Genomic DNA, 9,777 nt, shown 5'->3' on the forward strand with positions numbered 1-9,777 from the left:
GATTAATAAGCAGCAAGCGGCAGCCCTAAGAAAAGGGACTTGGCCAAGGTCACACTGCGAGTGCGTGAGAAAGAATCCAGATGCCCTGGTTCCCAGCGTACTCGACCACCCTGTCCCAATTCAGTGAGTATTTATATTGAGCCCCTGCAGTGTGTGCCCAGCACTGTGCAATGAGCTGTAAGGGAAATCGGCCAAGTAAGAAAAAAGATAGTCCCTGCTTCACCCTTGATCTTATAACCCTGAGAATTCTACATAACAGCCACCAAGCTATTCAGAGCTGCTGGACACGTAGTGCTCTTTTGTGCTCTGTGCTCTAGCTCCCATTATGCATTCTGCTTGGAATGCCCTGCCGGTTCTCCCCTGCTAATCCTTAAAGCCCCAGCTCCAATGTTACCTCCTCTGTGAAGCCTTCCCTGACTCCCAAATGAGTCTTACATATTCCTGCCATTGCTTCAGCAGAAAGAATATTATGGCGCTTAGCTTGTTTAACTTAAGTCAGCTTACTAGGTCACATTCCATTCTATCCTCCTGTCTCTTCTCTGCTTTCCAGACAAGTGGTTGCAGATCTTGGAATTGTAAAATATTTTTTAATATTTGGAGGAAAATACAAGATTCCCAATTTCTTATTTTGCCAAATGAAGACCATTTTTTAAAACCGCTACTACTTTATAAAAGGAAGCACATTTTCATATAAAATAATAAGGGTATAGTCTCTTAATAAAAACACTAAATATATTTAGCTTTATGGAAAAACTCATTACATTGAACTTTGAGGGAAACCTAAAACTAAACTAGGTGCAAAAAAGGAGAAAGGTGAAAAAACTCAGGAGGAGGGAAGGAGAAAGGAGGCTGGAGAAATGGGGAGGCGTCACACACAAGCCCCAAACAGTCTTAATCTCTGTGCCATGTTCTGCATTTTAACGTATAATGAAAACAACTCAACCACTTCTTTAAAATGTATATATGGTCTTGATTCAGTTATTTGGTTACCTGACTGTTGAGTGTGCCTGTCTTCTTTCATTTAATTTAAAAATCATCGACGTGAGGGTGTAGATGGTTTGACTTTTGGTCCCCAATGCACCATTCCCAGGGAGCCTGAATGGGCAGTGGCTTAGTCCCCTTTAATAATACTCAAGTGCTGCATAATAATGTAGGTACTCAGAGTCTGTGAGTTTTTTACAAGTATGTTTTACTTTTACACTTAATTTTAAGCATATCCTGGAGTATCTGGTTGACAATGCTAACTAACAGCTGCCACATAGTTAGGACATGTTTTTGACACGCTGGCAACAATACTACTTTATCATGAGCTAGTAAGGAAATAAATTAGGTGTACCTCCCTACTTCATGGCTTACTATACAGATGAAGATTGGTAATTTGGAAAAAGGAAATTGATGGGGTAGCAGGGTCCTCAAAAGACTCACATACAGGCATGTGGAAAGCCAAGAACACATGCTGGCCAGTCAGTAGTTTGTTTAGGTTTCTAAGAGCAGTTTTCTCTCAGCAAACATCATGTACCACATTAAATTAACATTTTAAATTTGTGCACAATTTCTAAATTTACTTTGATGTTAAATTTGTATAAGAGCTTTATGAACAGCAGAGTTTCTATTTAGTTTTATGTTTGTTTACATTTAAGAAATATTATGAAAAGAATTTCCACAAATGCTTGAGTCTAAGAGAATGTTTTTTCCTTGAAGAGGTCCGTCCAGTATATTTCTCAATTGAGAAACACTAATTAGATACTGAGAGCAATGAACAGGGTATGTGCACTGTGTGTATAACGTTTACTTAAATATAAGGTAATAATGTACTGATACATCTTACCAAGCTTTTAGCCACTAGGAGTTGATGACTATTGTGCATCCTTCCTCCTTGCCCCACTTTAATTTGTTTGGTTTGTCCCTTGGGTGTACCTAGTTTGAATGTATTTCCCCAACTCATCCCTCCCTTTCATTCTCCACCAAGATCTTTCCTAATTTCTATTTCTCTGAAAACATGGATATAGTAGTTCCCTACCTTCTCTGAGGGTCTGGGGCTGGAAAGAAACCTGGGGTGACCTGCCTTCTTCAGAAGCATAATTTACCTCCCAGAGAGCTGATGGGCTGTGAAAGGGTTTTGGAGACTGAACAAGATTGAGAACTGCTAACCAGTCTTTGTCATTTGGGTTACTATTGGATAAAAAAAAGAAATATATTAGATTTGATCCAATGCTCTAACACCCCTGTAAATTGTTTCATGTGATTGATGTGTATGTATGTATATGTGTGTGTATGTATCCATATCTGTACCTATCTATATCTACATCTAGATATATGAAATTTTATATATAAAATGTATAAATATATATAAAATTAGCTCTCCAAAGATCACCAACACAACCAACTGATAAAACAAAGCTTAAGTGTATTACTTACCACACTTTGTGATTCACTTCTCAGCCAGGAGCCAAGTGCCCATATTAAACCAAGGGAATAGATCTCAGTCCCAATCCAAAGAGTCTGTCAAGTCAGCTATGAGGTTGTTCTCCCAATTACCCAGTCTCTGATTTATAAGGACATTTGTCTTTGGACTTAGGGCCCACCCAGATAATCCAGGATAAGGTCCTTCTCTCAAAATCCTTAATTTATTCACATTTTTGTTTCCCATAGTAACTTTCACTCTTTTGCTGTATTAAGTAATAGTCACGTGTTTCAGGGATGAGGAAGTGGAAATATCATTAGGCACTACCATTCAGCCGTTGCAGTGGTATTGTCTAAACTGCTTGCTATGCTCTGAACCACAGCATGTAGGACTTGCTCCACTTTCTGGACCTCTTATAAAACATGAAATCAAGAGGACTGAGGAAAGGAAAAAAGAAATCCAGAATTCCTCTAAAGTAGTTAGGGTTTCAGTTCTCAAATCAGAGACCCCTAACTTCTTTTCCTTTCTTGAATTAAATTATCTGCTGATCTTTTTTCCTACAGGATAAACCAATGGGCCCAAATATAGGATATCAGAGACAATCCCAATAATAAAGCCAATTCCCAAAATATCTATAAGGATAATTACTGAACCTATTTTCTTTCCTTTTTTTTTTTTTTTTTTTACTGAGCCTATTTTCAATAAAGATGGTGACTATTACCTCTTTATAAAAAATTAATGAAAATAACTTTAATAAAGGAAAAAACTTGAGGCTCTTGGGTGGCACAGTTGGTTAAGTATCTGATTCTTGATTTCAGCTCAGGTTGTAATCTCAGGGTTGTGGGACTGAGCCCCTGAACTGGGGTCCACATGCAGCATGGAGTCTGCTTCAGATTCTCTCTCCCTCTCCCTCTGTCTCTCCTGGTCATGCTCTCTCTCATTAAAATAAATAATTTTAAAAAGAAAAAAACTTAAGATATAGCATATAATATACAGAGATATAATGTACATTCTATACTATGAATATACCAAACATACAGGAGAATACATATTGATGGAATATGAACAATATCAAATAAAGAGTTTTAGTAAGTCTGGAACAGGTACAAAAGTCCATATTTTAATGGAACTCCATTAAGTCTGATGTGCATCCTCAATTAGAACCACTGGCCTTGAGGGGTGCCTAGGTGGCTCAGTTGGTGAAGCCTCTGGCTTCAGCTCAGATCATAATCCCAGGGTCCTGGGATCGAGCCCCACATCAGGCTCTCTGCTCGGCAGGGAGACTGCTTCCCTTCCTCTCTCTCTGCCTGCCTCTCTGCCTACTTGGATCTCTGTCTGTCAAATAAATAAATAAATAAATAAATAATCTTTTAAAAAATAGGATAGATGGTGCTAAGAAACAATATTTGGCTATTCATATGAAGGGAACAATAAGACATTTAAAGATAAATGGAAGGTATTGTGATTGTCAAGAATCTTAGCCCTTAAATAAGGAAGATTTGTTTTCTTAAATAATTGAGGACATAATAAAGTCTACATAAAGCACAAAAAGTTTATTCTGGTAAAACATGGACTCTTCTCTATCCAGGCAGATTACACAGAATAAACCTTCATATTGTAGTGAAGGAAATAAACAGTAAACCACTGGGTGTCTTGTACTGTGCTAGGCTCTAGAAATACAAAATGAATGTGACATACTCTAAACCTTCCAAGATTTTACAATCTAGGTAAAGATGCAGATAAGGGAAAAAAAAGTGGGAAAAAGTGCCAGAGATTGCAAGTTGTCTATCACACAACCTATCTCCTCATTCTAAGTGACAAAACCTGGTTTTGTTGGGGGTAGCTATGTATTCAAATGGGAAACAATGTAATTTCTCAGCCTCCCTTTCAGACAGGGGTGCCCATGTGACTATACATAGGCAAATGGTATGGAGGTTGAAGATGCTGGTTGGGGCTTTCTGGAAAGATTCATAATTTTGTCCTTGGGTGTGTGTGTGTGTGTGTGTGTGTGTGCGTGCGTGCATGCACTGGGGTGAGGAAGATAGAAAGATGGTGCTTATGAGACTGCTAAGGCCTCATAAGAGGCCATTTTGTATTACTTTCTTATTCATCCTTCCCTAGGACATGGATGTGATGCCTGAAACTACATCAACCATTTTGTTACACTGAGGAAACCTCAAGCTATGAAGGGAAAGCTTGAGCTTGGAAAATAGAGCAGAAAGATGAAAGCAACCACCATAACAATAATGAACTGCCTACCTCTGTATTTCTTTTATGAAATAGAAAAATCATGGGTAGGCGCCTGGGTGGCTCAGTGGGTTAAGCCGCAGCCTTTGGCTCAGGTCATGATCTCAGGGTCCTGGGATCGAGTCCCACATCGGGCTCTCTGCTCAGCAGGGAGCCTGCTTCCTTTCCTCTCTCTCTGCCTGCCTCTCCATCTGCTTGTGATTTCTCTCTGTCAAATAAATAAATAAATAAAATCTTTAAAAAAAAAAAAAAGAAAAATCATGGGTTTCTTAATGACAGCCGAACATAATTCCTAACTGATGCAATGTATAATACCTTGGGATACAAGGTCTGTATCTATAAAGACCTATGAGTGCACATTTAAGGAAAGAATGAATTCTGTCTGGTAGAAAGGAAATTGGGAAGGGCTTTCCAGAGGGAATAACTTTTGGCCTGGGCTTTTAGAATATGAGTAGCTGTTAGGCTATGAAAGATGTGCATAAAAAAGATATAATTTGTTTATTTATTCATTCAGAGGGAGAGAGTCTTCAAGCAGGGGGAAGGGTAGAGGGAGAGGGAGAGAGAGAGAATCTCAGGTAGAATCTGTGCTGAGCACAGAGCCCGACATAGGGCTTGATCCTACGAACCTGAGATCACGACCTGAGCTGAAATCAATAGTTTAACCACTGTTACAGATAAGTTAGGAAAGTCATATCTCCTCTTCAGTACATGTCTATTTTAAGCAAGTAATAATAGCACTCTTTCCTATGCTATATTGTAAATTTGCACACAACTAAAATATTATATAAGATCTATAAATATTGAGATTTATTTGACTAATGCAGAAAATGCTTTTCAGAAAAAAACAAACATAGACTAGCAGAAATTTTAAATTAATGATATTTTCTTCTTATGAAATAGAGAATGTTTATTTCACTTAGCAAATCAAAAGAAACCACTTAAAAGACCTCCATAATTTAAAATTTTTAGAGGGAAGAGATGATCAATGTATTTTGTTAAATTACAAATGAAAAAGAAGTAAAATAATTATATATAGATATACAAATAAATAAAAATAAATAAAAAGGGAACAATTATGAGAAGTCACACCAAAAGGAATGTATTCAAATGTACACAGAAATAGGTTTTCAGTTACATTTGAGTCCTAATTTAGGTGGAAGTTGATTAAGAAGATAATACCAGTGAAAATTATTGTCTTGAGACTTTTGTTGTAAGCCAATAGAGTGGATTTAGTCAACTGAGATTGGTATTGGTGGCTATACAAGGGATGTATAATAGTATACACACATATATATGTATATGTATATACATATATATGGAAAAAACTGAATGAGATGCTACATGTTATAGAATTTGCATTTCTGCATATGTAAATTTAAAAAATCTGGTCATTTTCAATCTGAACATTACTCTTAACTAATAACTATACTTTTTCAATTTTGAGGTTTATAATGATAACCCTGGTATGTCTTCTGAATCATAGCAGAATTATTAAATTAAAACACATTTTTATTATTTGAAAATTGGTAATCTGGTCTGTTTTTTAACACTTCCAGATTAATCAGCACTTCTTGATCAGGTATGCAAACCTGGACTTTCTTTGGCCATCTTCAATAACAGTTTATAGTTAACAGAAATAAAACAGTCAACAGCTGATAAATAAATTTAAGATTCACGCTATTACAGCAAGAATACCTATCACAAGAGAATTAAAATCTAACCAAATCTTTAAGAAATGCTACATAGCTCTAATAGTAATAAGAATCTTTCATATTCTGTAGTGAGAAAGAATTACAATGAAGCATGAATGAATGTATCTTTATTTCTGATTTAATAGAATGTAATCTGTTCACCTCAGCAAGACAAAAGATATTAGGGGGGTGCCTAGGTGACTCAGTTGGTTAAGCATACAACTCTTGATTTCAGCTCAGGTCATGATCTCCTGGTCCTTGGATCCAGCCCTGTGTGGTGCTCCCTGCTCAGCGGGGAGTCTGCTTATACCTCTCCCTCTGCCCCTCCCCACTCTCATTCTCTCTCTCAAATAAATAAAATATTTAAAAAATATATATTAGAAATAGGCTGGGCCTCATTTTCATCTGAAGTAGGTCATGGGTCCAAGTTTGATTTGAGGGGCCCTGCATCTTAACTCATCACTGGCTTCCCCAGAGATGGATGCCAACAATGGGGGAAGGAAGGGAGGACTACAGAGGGCCTTCTTTACTTGGTCCTCTGATAAACCTAAAATAAGAAGGACTCTTAGGTAGTGTTGTTTGAAGCACAGCCTGAGAGGAGATGGTTCTTATGCAAGTGCATTTATGGAGGAAGCGCTCTCAGGTAAAGGGAAATGAAGGAAGCAGGACAGGGCAAGGGGAAACAACTAAGCTAAATGGAGACTAGCTTTAGCCTGATCCGATAAGGAACACTGGAGTAGGATTTACCCCAAAGAATAGGTTTACTTTGAGGCAAAGTGGCTGGCATTATGTACCCTCATCATCATTCAGTCATTGACTGCAGGTTGCAGGTGTGTATACGGAGAGGAGGTGTTGCAGAGTACTGAAGCTCTTATTTTGCAGAGTGCAATTCTCTAGAGAAGGAAGCAGCTGGAGTCAGCAGCTAAAAGCCAGAGCTGCAGGGGATGGGTCCATCTGCCCTATAAAGGTGGCCTGAACTAGTCACCAGCAGTATACAAAGACTACAGTACAGAAACACTGTCATTTGCGTGTTATGACCCCAGATCAGCCCTTAAGAAACATGTAACTGAAACATACTACAGAAAGCATTGCTGAACTTGCACACTTAAACTATGTACGATGGTGTTATGAGAAATGTTATGAGAACAACTAGGGATGCTGGGAACACATATCCCTTTCTAGCACTGGGTTTAAGAATATCTTCCCCTCCTCACCTACTCTCTTTGCTAAGCAGTCACAGCTGGTGGTGGCTTCAGTGATCAGAGCAAGATGCCCAGCAGTGAAAGCACCGGGTTAGTTAGGATTTAACGCATCTGAAGTTTCTGGGATGGTGATATGGAATTTAAGGTAAAAGGAAATATAAAGGCAGGGTCTCTTGTCTGTGTCTGAGATATGCACCCCAATATCCCCCCCTTCCTTTATTTCTACCGGCCCTAGACACACCCTTGTCTGCTTGTCTGTCTTCTGTCAACATTTGGCCAAGATTTCTATCTTTCCTAGCCTCTGGAACTGAACTTCTTGCAGTTTTACCCCTATGCTGACATTTTCTAATAGTTTGATAGCTAGAAATAATGAAGAAGATTAAGTAAAATGCCTTCTCCTGCTATCTCTCTTCTTTTTCTTTTAAAATTTAGCCTCTTTAATTGGAAGACCAAGCCCGGTCACGTATGTTATTATGGGCATCATGGGTGGAAAAGACAAGAAGTTGATTCTTCTAAAATTCAAGCCCAGAGGTTTCCTGGGTGTCCAGAATAATGGGTTCTGAAGTGCCAAGAGGGAGTGAAGAAGGTCAGGGATCCACAGAAGTGGTAGAGGGTGGGGACAAGGCAGTACTTGGTTTACCGTCAACGAAATCTGGCATTTACCATCTCCTTCCCCAGTCTCTTTACCATCACCATTTCTTCTGCTGGAAAACCCATTATAAACTGCCTGAGAATAAGTTGGAAAGCAGTAGTAGGTGGGTATGAGGCAAGAATAACAAGACCCTGGGTACTATAGGCTCTGAAAGAAAGGAGGGAATTCCTTTTTTGTTTTAATCTGGGGTGGAGGAAGGAGATTTCCCTGTGCTCTTGAGCTGAGGTAGAAATACCTGATTCTATGAACTGCAAATGTGGAAATCACTTGAGCTGGAGTCAGAATAGTATATTAGAGTCTCTTGGTGCTGTCCTAAAACAAGCATAATCTTTGAAAATATCCAAGCTTTACAGGATGGTCAGGTGAGGTGGGGATCCTGCATCTTTATCTCTGGTGGTCTTAAGCAGTAATGCGGTCTGTGTAGCACAGTGGGATACAATAAGGGAGCTGGTTATGACTATTGCTATTTTGCACATCTCCTTTGCTGCCAGCCTTCAAGAGAGAGACCCTTGCTTTATTGCCTGCTGCCCTTCTACTCTGAAGAGAACCTAAACTTCCTCACCTGCACAGATATTGAGGCAATTCTTAGGGGAAAAAAGAGCACTCAAAAATAATTCATTGCCATTTTCTCAACGATATTTGAGTGGGACCAAGATATATTTGAGTTTATCTGAGTTTAAGTCCTGGCTCTGTTTGTTACTGACTCTACGACCACGGAAAAGTTAGAGTTACCCACTGTCTTACTGATCGGAATTTTTCTTAGCTGCTTTAGAAAAACAAAGAGAAGGAAAGGGAAGGATAATATTTGTAACTACCACCAATAATTGTGAGGGTTAAACAAACAAACAAAACCAACAAAATGGGTTTAAAGCAATTAATAGAGTACTTGGTTCATAGGTGTCCACATGTTAACCATTATTATCATTCAGTATTTAATTAGCTAGAAGGCCTTAGCTGAGAAGATCTCACCTTCCAAGTCCATAATTAACATTTCTATTTCAATATACTGCTTAACTCTGTGCCTGGCAATATTCTAGGTGCTGTTCACATGTGAACTTATAAAATTCTCACTACATCTCTAGAGGTAGGTACTACTGTTATATCAGTTCTACAGATGCGGAAGCCAAAGAATGCGTGCTTAAATCACTTGCCCAAGATTCCACGATTGTATAGTGGTAGAATGCGGAGATTCAAACCCAGAAAGCCAGGTTTACAAAGTGCCTGCTCTTAATCATTGAGGTAAGCAGTTAAAGAGTCAAACCAAAAGGAGATGGGGAACATAGGATAGAAAGGGCAATCAAGGTGAAAAATCATAAACTGCAAAGTTAGTTTGGGTTGGTCCGGAAGCTTAAAGGCATTATTATGAACTATTCAGGTTGTGAACAAGTAAATTAAGCTCATATTTAAAAATGATTGGCGCCTGGGTAGCTCAGTGAGTTAAGCCTCTGCCTTTGGCTCAGGTCATGATCTCAGGGTCCTGGAATCAAGCCCCCACCCCCACCCCCGCATCGAGTTTCTGCTCAGCCGGGAGCCTGCTTCCTCCTCTCTCTCTGTCTCTCTCTGTCTTTCTCTGTCTCCCTC

Source organism: Mustela putorius, unplaced genomic scaffold (assembly GCF_011764305.1).
Source record: "Mustela putorius furo isolate JIRA1106 unplaced genomic scaffold, ASM1176430v1.1 tig00003901_pilon_pilon_pilon, whole genome shotgun sequence".
Taxonomy (NCBI): Eukaryota; Metazoa; Chordata; class Mammalia; order Carnivora; family Mustelidae; genus Mustela; species Mustela putorius.